This window comes from Rhinoraja longicauda, chromosome 10 (assembly GCF_053455715.1).
Source record: "Rhinoraja longicauda isolate Sanriku21f chromosome 10, sRhiLon1.1, whole genome shotgun sequence".
NCBI classification, from domain to species: Eukaryota; Metazoa; Chordata; class Chondrichthyes; order Rajiformes; family Arhynchobatidae; genus Rhinoraja; species Rhinoraja longicauda.
In genome coordinates, this window is record NC_135962.1 from 13,402,415 (window position 1) to 13,415,636 (window position 13,222).

The window sequence follows — 13,222 nt, forward strand, 5'->3', positions numbered from 1 at the left end:
CCCTATCCATGCCTTATATCATATACTTTCATCAGGTCTTACCGCAACCTCTGACATTCCAGCGAATTACTTACAGCATCTGCGGGTTTGTTTCATTGCTGCTTCTGTCCTATGATTACCAACGATGACGAAGTTCAGTGCTATCCATTGGGATTTCTGACTGTCCCTTTTGCCACGTTACACCATTTTGCACATTCCCCGCCACCCAAACTAACTTTTTCTTTCTTTCCCAGTTCTACTAAAGGGTCCTGAACTGATAACGGTCTCTCTCATCACAGATACTGCCTGGCCTGCTGAATGTTTGTGGCATTTTCTGTTCGTTTCATCTTCTTGTCTTTCATTTACTTTGGAATTCATTGCCAGGACTGAAGAAGGGTCTCAACCCGCAATGTCACCCATACCTTCTCTCCGGAGATGCTGCCTGTCCTGCTGAGCTCATCCAGCATTCAGTGTCCCTCTTCCAGGAATCCCAGCTTGAAAGAGGTTCTCATCTGCTCTCCAGCAGGACCTGATGTATTTCCAATAATTCCTGTTTTTATTAAAGGACATGAGATGCTATTTGCATTGTTAAAGAAAATGATGAACTGGGTACACAACACCTCATATTTTGCTTGGGCAGCTTACACCCCAGCGGTAAGAATTTTGACTTCTCTAACTTCAAGTAATCCTTGCTTTCCCTCTCGCTCCATCCCTCCCCCTTCCCAGTTCTTCGACCAGTCTGACTGTCCCCCTGATGACATTTTATCACCTTGCAACAACGATCCATCTAAAATATTTTACTTGATCCATATCTCTTTTGATGTCTCATTTTCACACCTTACCCTTCCTTATCTCTATGTCTTCCTTTCCCCTGACTTTCAGTCTGAAGAAGGGTTTTGACCTGAAACGTTACCCATTCCTTCTATCCAGAAATGCTGCCTGTCCCGCTGAGAGACTCCAGCATTTTGTGTCTCTCTCCAGGGTACCAGAACAGTCCGGCCATCTTATGCTCCATTCCCACAAGTTCAGTCATGACCAGAGTAGCAATCTATGCTCTGGATAAAAAGATTGGGGACCCCACTATGTACTTTACAAACTGCACAAAATCCAGCAGAGCTTTTCAGTGCATGAGGGGGTACCGTGATGCTTGAGACACTACCATTTGAATGAGCTATTAAAACAAAGGCTTGCTTGGCCATTCATGTGGATGTAAAGGAATCCATGGTCCTATTTTCAAATAAAATCAGGTAGCATTCCACTGGGTATTCGCCAATATTCATTTCTCAACTAACATCACTGAAATGAATTTTCTAATCCCCAATTAATTTCTGTTATAATGTAATAACAAGGAACTGCAAATGCTGGTTTATAATAGAGATGGACACAAAATTCTGGAGTAACTCAGTGGGTCCAGCAGCATCTCTGGAAAAAATGGATTGACGATGTATCGGCTTGGGCCCCTTCTTAGACAACACTTCAAATAAGAATGGATAATGCTGGAAAGGCTTAGCAGGCCAGACAGCATCTATAAATAAAAGCAGAGATAACATTTCAGGGCAATGAATTTCCAATCTCATTGTTCTAGTTCATATGTTCTGGTTCATCTGTATGTTATAAAGAAACACTCTTGATTTGAAATGTTGCCTGTTTCTCTCTCCACTGATTTGGGGTACCTGTGTGTTTTTACGGCATTCTCTGCTTTTAATTTCAGCATCTTCAAGCATTTGCCCTTTGATTACAATCAAAATGCTCTGCGCTTGGTGCTCCCAAGATGAGGTGTTCTTTAGAGAAAGGGGGTACCCCTCTTCTATCACAGATGAGGCCCTCACACATGTCTCTTCCGTGCCCCATAGCTCTGCTCTTGCTCGCCCCAGTCGCAACAGGGACAGAGTCACCCTCGTCCTCACCTTTTACTCCATCAACTGTCGCATACACTCTTCGACATTTTCGCCACTTTCGCCACCTCCAATGGGATCCCACCACTAGTCACATCTTCCCACCTCCATCCCTTTCTGCTTCCCACAGCGACCGGAAGTTCCCTCCCTGGTTTACTCATCCCTTCCCACCCAAACCGCTCCCTCCCTTGGAACTTTCCCCTACAACTGCAGGAGATGCAACACCTGCCCTTATACCTCCCCCCCTCAACTATATCCAGGGACCAATGGTCTTTTCAGGTGAGGTAGAGGTTCACTTTACCTCCTCCATCCTCATCTACTGTATCCGCTGTTCTCGGTGGGATCTCCTATATGTTGGCGAGACCAAGCGCAGACTGGGCAATCATTTCACTGAACACCTACGCTCACTCCACCTTCAAGTCAGAGTAATAGAGTGATACACCATGGGAAACAGTCCCTTCGGCCCAACTTGCTCACACTGGCCAACATGTCCCAGCTACACTAATCCCACCTGCCTATATCCCTCCAAACCTGTCCAATCCATGTACCTGTCTAACTGTTTCTTAAATGTTGGGATAGTCCCTGGCTCAACCTCTCCTTATAGCTCATACCCTCTAGCCCTGACAACATCCTTGCAAATCTTCTCTGTACTCTTTCCAGCTTGCCAACATCTTTCAGATAACATGGTGCCCAGAACACAGCCTTGGCCTACACAATCTCCCAGTTGCAAAACATTTTAACTCCCCTTCCCATTCCCACACTGACTTTTATGTCCTCGGCCTCCTCCACTGTCAGAGTAAGGCCACATGCAAATTGGAGGAACAGCATCACATATTTCTCTTGGGCACCTTGCAACCCAACGGTATGAATATTGATTTCTCTAATTTGAAGTAAACCCTGCATTTCATCACTCCCCCCCATCTTAGCCATTCTACTAGTTCCACTGTTCACATCCCTGTATCCTTTCATTATCACCTCTTCCCCAGCCAACAATGGACCATATGTGCTTCACTCTTCCTTGGTCATCTATTGCCAGCCCTGATTTGTTCTGGCCTTTTCCTACCTCCAGTTTCCCCCTCCCCCTCTACTTTCAGTCTGAAGAAAGGTCCCAACCTGAAACGTCACCCATCATTTTTCTCTGGAGTTGCTGCCTGATCCAATGAGCTTCTCCAACATTTTGTGTCTATCTGCACTGGCAGCAAAACATTTTGGTGCATTCTAAAGACATAAAAATGCTAGCCTTCTTTTCGTAACAATGAGAGGTAGATAAGCAGAGCGTTTTAACGAAGAGTTTCAGAACATAAGGCCCTCGCAGCTGAAGAAATGGCTGGGCACTTGTGATATTTGTGGTGTGTTTATTGCTTTAAGTCAGTCACCCCTTTAAGAACTGGGTCATATCACTAAATGCACCCTGGTGTGCAACAATGTTTACACAAATTTCCAGAGACAATCTGTGAATAAACCTTGCTAAAGTTGGGTATTATTTGAGCACTTTGTTTCCCCCATGTATCGACTTGCACACTCTGCAGGTTAAGAACTAAATCAACACACATTTACTGCCAATGAGGATGATGTGTTGAAGAATCCCAGTCATTAAAAATGATTAAGTCGTCTAGGTTGACCACATGACTGTATTAAAAGAGTAAATCTGAGAAGCTCATGATTAATTGGAGCAAGTCTGAGGTGCAGACTTGAGAATGTGGGAACAAAGTTAGTGCCTACTGAAACTCTTTGTGAATAAAAAGGCAAGGCTAGTAACTGCCAAAGTGGGAGACAAGACAAAATGGCAGTCCACACCCAGACCATGATGTGAGACATCTCAGTAGTTATTAAAATTATAGGACTCAGTTAAAATATCATAATATAGGACTCACATTAAATATCATAACTGAAATTGAAATGCTGTTCATGCCAAAATGCTGGAGGAACTCAACAGGACAGGCAGCATCTCTGGAGAGAAGGAATGGGTGACGTTTCGGGTCGAGACGTTGAAGAAAGGTCTCGACCCGAAACGTCACTCATTCCTTCTCTCCAGAGATGCTGCCTGTCCCGTTGAGTTCCTCCAGCACTTTGTGTCTATCTTCAGTTTAAACCAGCATCTGCAGTTCCTTCCAACACAATCTGTGCAAGAGTGCCTGAAACAAGGGCATATGCAAATACAAGAAGATAATGCTGACGGTAGAACAGGGCCAGATACTTATGTGACTTTAGCAAACATGTTTACAACCCATTGATTGATCAACCATTGTCCCATTTCACAGTGGGGACAGGAGAAACTGAAGAAATGTTGCATTTAAATTCATTAGCCTGAGTTCTTTGACTGCTCTTGAGTGCGCCAATTAGAATTCAGTATGTGAAGGGTTAACATCAATTTGGTGATCTGGGCACAATCTCGATATTCTGCTGACCCCAGCTTATACAAAGGGCAGGCTGCAGCTGGGAATTAGGTTTCAAGCCCAGGGGCAGGACATGTAGACAGACAGAGAAAACAATGCAGGCCTTGTAATTCATTTTTTTCATTAATCATTAGAGACCCACTGTCGCTAAAAATAACACAGCAGAATTTTCAGTTTATTCTGACCAACACTGTTAACCCTATCAATTCCATCAAAGTAACCCAAACCAAGTCCTTCTTTGCCTGCAATCCTACCAGTTAAGCAACACCTTGTTTCAAATTTCCTATCCTTGTTTTCAAATGCCTTACTGACATCACCCCTCACTTTTCTTTGTGACCTTTTCCAGCCATATAATTTGCCAATATATCTCTGCAGACAGTCACAAAATGCTGGAGTAACTCAGCGGGACAGGTTCTGGAGAGAAGGAATGGGTGTCATTTCAGGTTGAGCCCCTTCTTCAGACTGAGAGTCAGGGGAGAGGGTAACTGGATTTGTGGAAGGGTACAAAGAGAATGTAAGGTGTGAAAAGGACAGATCAAAGTAGACAAATATCAAGGAAATATAGAATAATTCATTGTTGGCTGAGGGGAAGGTGACAATGAGGCATTCAATCAGTAAAATTAATCAGGAGGGCAGTGAAACTAGTTGGAGGACTAGGGTTGGTGAGGGACGGAGAGAGAGAGGGGATGCAAGGGTTACATGAATCAAAATTCAATATTCATTGAAATCAATATTCATACCGCTGGATTGTAAGCAAAATATGTCCCTCTCTCTCTGCAGTCACAGGTGCAACATACAAACCCCGTACAGACAGCACTCGTAGTCAGGATCGAACCGGGGACGCTGGTGCTGTAAGGCAGCAGCTCTACCATGGCGCCACTATGCCATCCTGGGTAGGTGATGTTTCGAGCTAGGACCTTTCTTGAGACTTTTTACCTACCCAAATATCATATTGGCTACCTACCGGAATATCATATTCTGTGGCTTAGTGCCAAATGTTATTTAATAAAATTCTCGTGGATCACCTTGGGGCGTTTTACTATAATGGTGGGTATTACTGTTGAAACTTTTGATTTATCGTTCTGCAGTTGCAATTTGTTCTCCAGTGCTGTCCAATGGCCAATAATTGCATGAATGAAGGGAACCAAAGTGGGATCCATCCAGTGTTTTTTACCAATCATCTAAGCAAATCCACTTTCCAGCAGAAATCACAGGAATGTGCACCTCTATTTTACTATCTAAAACATGTGTCTGAGATCTTTACTTTTGAAGCATCTTCTGTTGGAAGATTGGAAACATAACAACTAACCTGTGTGCAGGAAGGTCCCAGAAATACCTCAGTGATCATCAGATATTCTCTTTTTTTGTAAAATTGCATTAGGGTTAAATATTGGCCACAATATCTGGAAAAAAAATTCTCACCTCATTATCAACAATCATGAAAATGCAGAAGCTCTGTCATCAACATACAAAATCCTAGAGCCTATAGATTGATCTCTACAGATTTCAGGGTGTCAAATATAGGCCCTCCATTCAAAAAAAGTGGATAGAAAAACAGAACTGCAGGATGTTCAAGTAGAAACAAAGAACTGCAGGTGCTAGTTTATGCCAAAGATAGAAACAAAGTGCTGGAGTAACTCAGCAGCTCAGGCAACATCTCTGAAGAAAAGGATGGGTGACGTTTCGGGTTGGGAGCCTTCTGAAGAAGTCTGAATAATGGCCCCAACCTAAGATGTCACCTATTCCTTTTCTCCAGAGATGCTACTTGACCCACTGAGTCACTCCAATATTTTGAGTCTATCCTCAGTATAAACCAGCATCTGCAGTTCCTTCCTACACTCTCATTATTGAACCTGTCTTATACAATGACAGACCCGTGCCAACTAGCACAATACATCTGCATCCAAAGATGAATCTGAACCAAAATCCTCCACAATAATTCCCAACACTAGTACCATGGAATGCTGCGTTCTCCCATTATAGGGAGTTTGGTGTCATAGAAACATAGAAAACAGGTGCAGGAGGAGGCCACTTGGCCCTTCGAGCCAGCACCGTCTTTCATTGTGATCATGGCTGATCATCCACAATCAGTAACCATACCATACTCCCTATGAACTCATTATTCTGTGGTCAAATTCTGCTATAACTGCATTTCCAAGTTTGCATCTCTGGAGTAAAAGGATGGGTGACGTTTTGGGTTGCGACCCTACTGAAGATGGGTCCTGACCCAAAACATCACCCACCCTCTTTCTCCAGAGATGCTGCCTGACCCGCTGGGTTACTGCAGCACTTTAGACAATAGACAATAGGTGCAGGAGTAGGCCATTCAGCCCTTCGAGCCAGCACCGCCATTCAATGCGATCATGGCTGATCACTCTCAATCAGTACCCCGTTCCTGCCTTCTCCCCATACCCCCTCACTCCGCTATCCTTAAGAGCTCTATCCAGCTCTCTCTTGAAAGCATCCAACGAACTGGCCTCCACTGCCTTCTGAGGCAGAGAATTCCACACCTTCACCACTCTCTGACTGAAAAAGTTCTTCCTCATCTCCGTTCTAAATGGCCTACCCCTTATTCTTAAACTGTGGCCCCTGGTTCTGGATTCCCCCAACATTGGGAACATGGGAACTCTGCTAAAAGTTCCACTTGAGAGGTTAATGTGCAAAAGTAAAGCACGTGAGGTTGATGACAAGATACTCACATTAATTGAAAACCAGTTAACAAGCAGCAAGTATAGAGTAAGAATAAATGAGCTGTTTTAAGGGTGGCAGGCAGTGAATAGTGGAGTAACAAAAAGATCATACCTGGGTCCCGGTGAATCACTACATGTCTATGAGGAACAAAATGCAACATTTCTAAGTTTTCCAATTGCATGAAACTGTGTGGAATCATAGTTTTATGGAAAATACAGAGGATTCTAGGCTATGTAGGGAAATTGAATGAATGGTCAAATATATGGTAGATTTGGCATATAATGGATTAGGGTATAATTTAGCATTTTGATTGGGAAAACACAAGGGCAAATCATTTCTTAGAGATAATAAATTGGGAAATGATGATATACAAAGGGATCAGCCATGATCACATTGAATGGCGGTGCTGGCTCGAAGGGCCGAATGGCCTCCTCCTGCACCTATTGTCTATTGTCTATCTAGATATTTCTCACAGCAGTCATTGGAAGCAAACATCAAGGTGTAGCAAACAGTTATGAAGGTAAATGGGATATTGGATTTTATTTCAAGAGGTTTTGGGTAAATGAGCAAGGATATCTTCTGATCATTATGTGGTATCTGGTGGGGCCACACCTGAAATATTGTGTGCAAATCTGACCTCCTGACCTAACAAAATATATACTTGCCGTAGAAAGAATGCAGCAAAGGTTCATACTACTGATTCCAGTAATGATGGAATTGTCTTAGGCGGACATATTGGATTGACTAGACCCATATTCTAGACTTTAAAAGAACGAAAGGGTCTCATTGAAATGTCCAAAATGCCGATAGGTTTGATACAGAACATTTCCCCAACGTAGGTGGTTTGGAACCACGGGTCCAGGATATGGGTTAAGACCTTTATGTGAAGAATCTTTTTCACTCAGAGGGTGGTGAATTGGTGGAATTCTATAGCAGCGAAACGGCTGGAGGCTAAGTCGATTAATATATTTAAGAAGGAAATAGACTTCTAAACACAAAAGGCAAGAAGCATTTTCAGGAGAGATCTGCTCTCTGCTTCAACAATTTGCTGCCTATTTAGAGAGAGAATCACCATGATCATGTTGAATAGTAGAGCAGGCTTGAAAGGCTGAACGGCTTTTCTTCTCCAAATCTTCTGTTTCATCATGGAAAGTTTAACATTACCCAGAGAGGGCAATTGAAATAAGATTCCTCCAAAAGGGTGGATCTGAGTATCAACCAAAATCTTGAGAATGTTGGGCTCATGATTTTCTGGCCAAGTAGGAAGACTGCTACTGACACGAGAAGATCCTAACGAATGTAATCTTTTCCGAACCTTACTCTTCCTAATGATTGAATCAATAGACAATAGACAATATGTGCAGGAGTAGGCCATTCGGCCCTTCGAGCCAGCACCACCATTCAATGTGATCATGGCTGATCATTCTCAATCAGTACCCGGTTCCTGCCTTCTCCCCATACCCCCTGACTCCGCTATCCTTAAGAGCTCTATCTAGCTCTCTCTTGAATGCATTCAGAGAATTGGCCTCCACTGCCTTCTGAGGCAGTGAATTCCACAGATTTACAACTCTCTGACTGAAAAGGCTTTTCCTCATCTCCGTTCTAAATGGCCTATCCCTTATTCTTAAACTGTGGCCCCTGGTTCTGGATTCCCCCAACATTGGGAACATGTTTCCTGCCTCTAACGTGTCTAACCTCTTAATCAAAGGGAATCAAAGGAAAGGTAGAGATAGGAATGGCTTGCTGGCTGTTGGAGAGTTAAACAACATGGAAACAGGCCCTTCGGCCCAACATGCCCACGCCAACCAACATGCCCCATCTACACTAGTCACACCTGCCTGCTTTTGTACCATAGCCCCCTTTTGTAACTGTCCAAATGTTTCTTAAACGTTGCGATAGTACCTACCTGAACTATCTCCTCCAGCAGCTTGTTCCATACACCCACCACCCTTTGTGTAAAAAGGTCACCCCTCAGGTTCCTATTAAATCTTTCCCCCCTCACCTTAAACCTATGTCCTCTGGTTCTCAGTTCCTCCACAGGCACACTCCCACCTGCACCCTCCGCTCTGCTGCTGCCAATCTCCTGTCCCCCCCCATCCGGACCAAACTCAGATCCTGGGGGGACAGGGCTTTCTCCATCGCTGCTCCCACCCTATGGAACTCACTACCCCAAACCATCAGAGATTCCTCCTCACTCACCACATTCAAAACATCACCGAAGTCTCACCTCTTCAGCACTGCCTTCAACCACTGAAGGTCACCTCACCTTCTGTCTGTTCGTTTACTTATTTATCTATTTATTCACTTCTCTATGTTCTAAAAATCCCTGTAAAGCGTCTTTGAGTGTTTGAAAAGCGCTATATAAATGTAATGCATTATTATTATTATTATTATTTACCCAATCTATTCCTCACATGATTTTGTACACCTCTATAAGATCACCTCTCATCCTCCTGCGCTCCGAGGAATAGAGTTGCAGCCTACTCAACCTCTCCATTGAGTTCTGTCCCACGAGTCATGGCAACATCCTGGTAAATCTTCTTCGAACCCTTTCAAGCTTGACAACTTCTTTGCTATAACGTGGTGACCAAAACTGAACATAATGCTCTAAATGTGGCCTCACCGACGTCTTATATAACTGTAACGTGACCTCCCAATTTTTAAACTCATTCTGAGCCCTTCAACTAGAAAGCACAGTCTTTGTATATTTAGGGTTTCCGCCCATCTCCCCCAAAGACCAACGACTTTGAAATGTGGTGACCATGGTAAATTTTGACATCCAGTAAATAATTCTCCAATAGCCGGGTTCCAGAAACAGCAATGTGATAATGACCAGACCATATATGATAAGTGGAGTTGTTTAAGATATAAATATTGACTAGGATAACAGGGAAAAGATTTTTGCTGCTATCAGAATAATTCCATGGGATCACTCATGTCCAGGTGAGAGGACAAATAAGACCTCAGTTTCTCATCTGAAAGACAGTGCATTAGCCACGGAGATTTTGTGCTCAAGTTTCCAGAGTGGAAATTGAACGAACAGTCTCTTAACTCAGAGGTGTAAGAGCTGCCACTGAGCCAGGTCTGCATTTCTCTTGGAAACTAACAACTATAAATGTGCTGGTGGGTCCACTTAATAATGAATAGGATGCTGCCATTTCTTTACCTTCACTTTTGAGATTGGGAATCTATGCATCTGTTTGACTCAGGCTCAGAGGGTGTTGGGGGCCATTGAAAGAAACAGCTGGAGCGAAGTTGGCCTTTGATGTTGATTTTTCCTAGCTGCCTAAATAGCTCCAATTTATTGTTTATCCCTTTTTTTTCCTCTCTCTCTCTCTCTCCTCATGCGTGTCTGTAAATGATGGAGCATGGTTGAAGTGCCTGTTCTTCACTTACCGGCCTGCAAGTAATTAACAGCAAGCCATTCACTCTTGAGGCTTGATCCTGTGCTCCCATGGCATTCAGACAGCTTGAAGGGCAGTATTTGCAGAGCATGAATATGTGTCGATTCCATACCAAAGACAAGGTGCAGAGAAGGCTAAAAGACATTTTATTCCTAACCTTGACATTCGTCCTCTCTTTCCTGCCAGCAGTAGTAACTAAGAATAAAGTCTGCCCTTTGGCCCTGATTTTGTTTAATGTAGTAGGATTTTCCATGCATGTGGACTAAAATCTCCATCCTTCAAATGACCACAATGACATTGCTCTTCAAACTGTGCACTTTTGGCCTCTTGCGCAACTCCATTTTATATTTTCCAATATGATACCATACGATGTGATAGAACTTAATTTATCCCAAGAAGGAAATTGGTCAACCAGGAGGGAAATTGGTCAAATATTAGTAGTTAGCAATTAGCAATATTAGCAGTTCCTCTCTCTACTGCCAAAGCAAAAGCTCCAAAATGATTCCTTAATGTCCCTGTTATCTCTCTCTCTTTTCTAAAACTTATCTCTTTGATTTATCTCCATCTTTGGCTCAATCTTCATTGTTGTTTAATAACACCACATCAATAGAGAGTCAAGGCTTATTGACTGATTGAGTCATACAGCATGGAAACAGGCCCTTAGACCCAACTTGCCCACACCAACCAACATGTCCCAACTACACTAGTCCCACCTGCCTGCGTTTGGCCCATATCCCTCTAAACCTGTCCTATCCATGTACCTGCCTAACTGTTTTTTAAACATTGCAATAGTCCCTGCCTCAACTACATCCTCTGATAGCTCGTTCCATACACCCACCGCCCATTGTGTGAAAAAGTTACCCCTCAGATTCTTGATAAATCATTCTGCCTTCACCTTAAACCTGCATCAGCTGCTTCTCGGTTCCCCTACTCTGGGCAAGAGACTCTGTGCGTCTACCCGATAGATTCCTCTCATGATTTTATATACCTCTATCGGATCATCCCTCATCCTGCTGCACTCCACGGAATAGAGTCCCAGCCTGCTGAACCTCTCCCTATAGTTCAGACCCTCAAGTCCTGGCAACAAGCTCGTAAATCTTCTCTGTACCCTTTTACACTTTACAACATCTTTCCTATAACATGATGCCCAGAACTGAACACAATACTCTAACTGCGGTCTCTCACCATTGTCTTATATAAGTGTATTATTTCATTGCAATGATTACTTGAACATGGAAGTTTTTCTGATTAGTTTCATACTTTTCCTGAATTGAATGCCCAGTCTAGCCACAGAAGATTATGAATTTTCTTTGCGTTTTAACTTGAGCTGTGAATCAGGAATTTCCTTGGAGCATTTAACGCTACAGTCATGGATTACCTGTATTTATTCCATTGCACATTCTCTACCACCTGAATTTATTGCCTACTTTGGAACTTTTTCTCAACTGGTACCATTGAGCATTGCATAGGTAGAGTTTGTACTTGTCTGCCTGGCACCAGCGTGTGAGTGAGTTGTACAATGCTTTGGTCTCAAACACCGATCAGCCACTTCGCAGTGAGGGCAAAGTCTCATCGTCCATTTCAAAAGGATTCATTTTCTGCTTCATTTTCTGAAAGGGACTGCATAGTCCCACAGTCAACTATGATCAGAACAGTGGCGCAGCAGTGGAGTTGCTGCATTTCAACGCCAGAGACCCGTGTTTGATCCTGACGATGTCTGTCTGTACAGAGTTTGTACATTCTCCCTGTGACCACATGCGTTTTGTCCGGGTGCTTGGTATCCTCCCATACTCCAAAGATGTAAAGTCTTGTAGGTTAATTGGCTTGGTAAAATTGTAAATTGTCCTTCGTGTGTGTAGGATAGTGTTAGTGTTTGGGGATCGCTGGACGGTGCGGACTCATTGGGCCGAAGGGCCTGTTTCCGTGCTCTACCTCTCAACTAAACTTAACTAACATTTAATGAGGTTCCCCCCTCAGCCTCCTAAACTCCAGCAAGTAGAGGCCCTGTGCCGCCAAATGCTCATCAAATGTCCTGCCCCTCCACTCTTCTAGCTTTCTTTTCCCCCACTGCTGCAATCAGTCAACCAATAGGTCCCGACCCAAAACGACTCGTATCCATGTTCTCGAGGGATGCTGCCTCACCCGCCGAATTTCTCCAGCATTTTGTGCCTTTCCTCGATACTGCTTAGCTAGATTACTGCTTGCCCTTTTTTCAGTCTTCAGCACACTGATCGTTCATTGAGTCATCTGACACTGCTGGAATAACAGGAACTTTACACAATCTTTATTCAAGGAGAGGAGTTGGGACACATCAGGTAATTAAAGGTCAGTGACTCAGACATCAATGGTTGGGAAATTACTGTGAAAAAAATATGTGGAATAGGATTAATCCACATTTGGAGAGATTAACCACAGCTTTGTTAAGGGGACACCCAATCTAATTAATTTGATTGAAAATTTTAAAAGATGTAACAATGGGGATAGTGTGCTTGATGTGATCTACATGGATTGGAGTAAGGCTTCTGGCAACGTCCAACATGAGAGACTGGTGTAAAAGGTATGAATCCTTGTAATGCAGGGCAATTTAGAAAATTGAATCTGAAAATGGCTTGGTGATCAGAGGTCGAGGGAAACGGTTAAGGGGTATTTTTGCAATTGAAAGCCTGTCAGCAGCGGTGAACTACAGGGAACTACGTTAGGACCTGCGTGCGGATGGCGTATACATAGTCATTTGGATGTGAATGTAGGAGGAATAATTAGTAAATTTGCAGATTACATGAAAATTGGTTGTCTGCTGATAGTGAGGAAGATAATCTTCAACTGCAGAATTTATAATGATGAGTTGATAAAATGGACA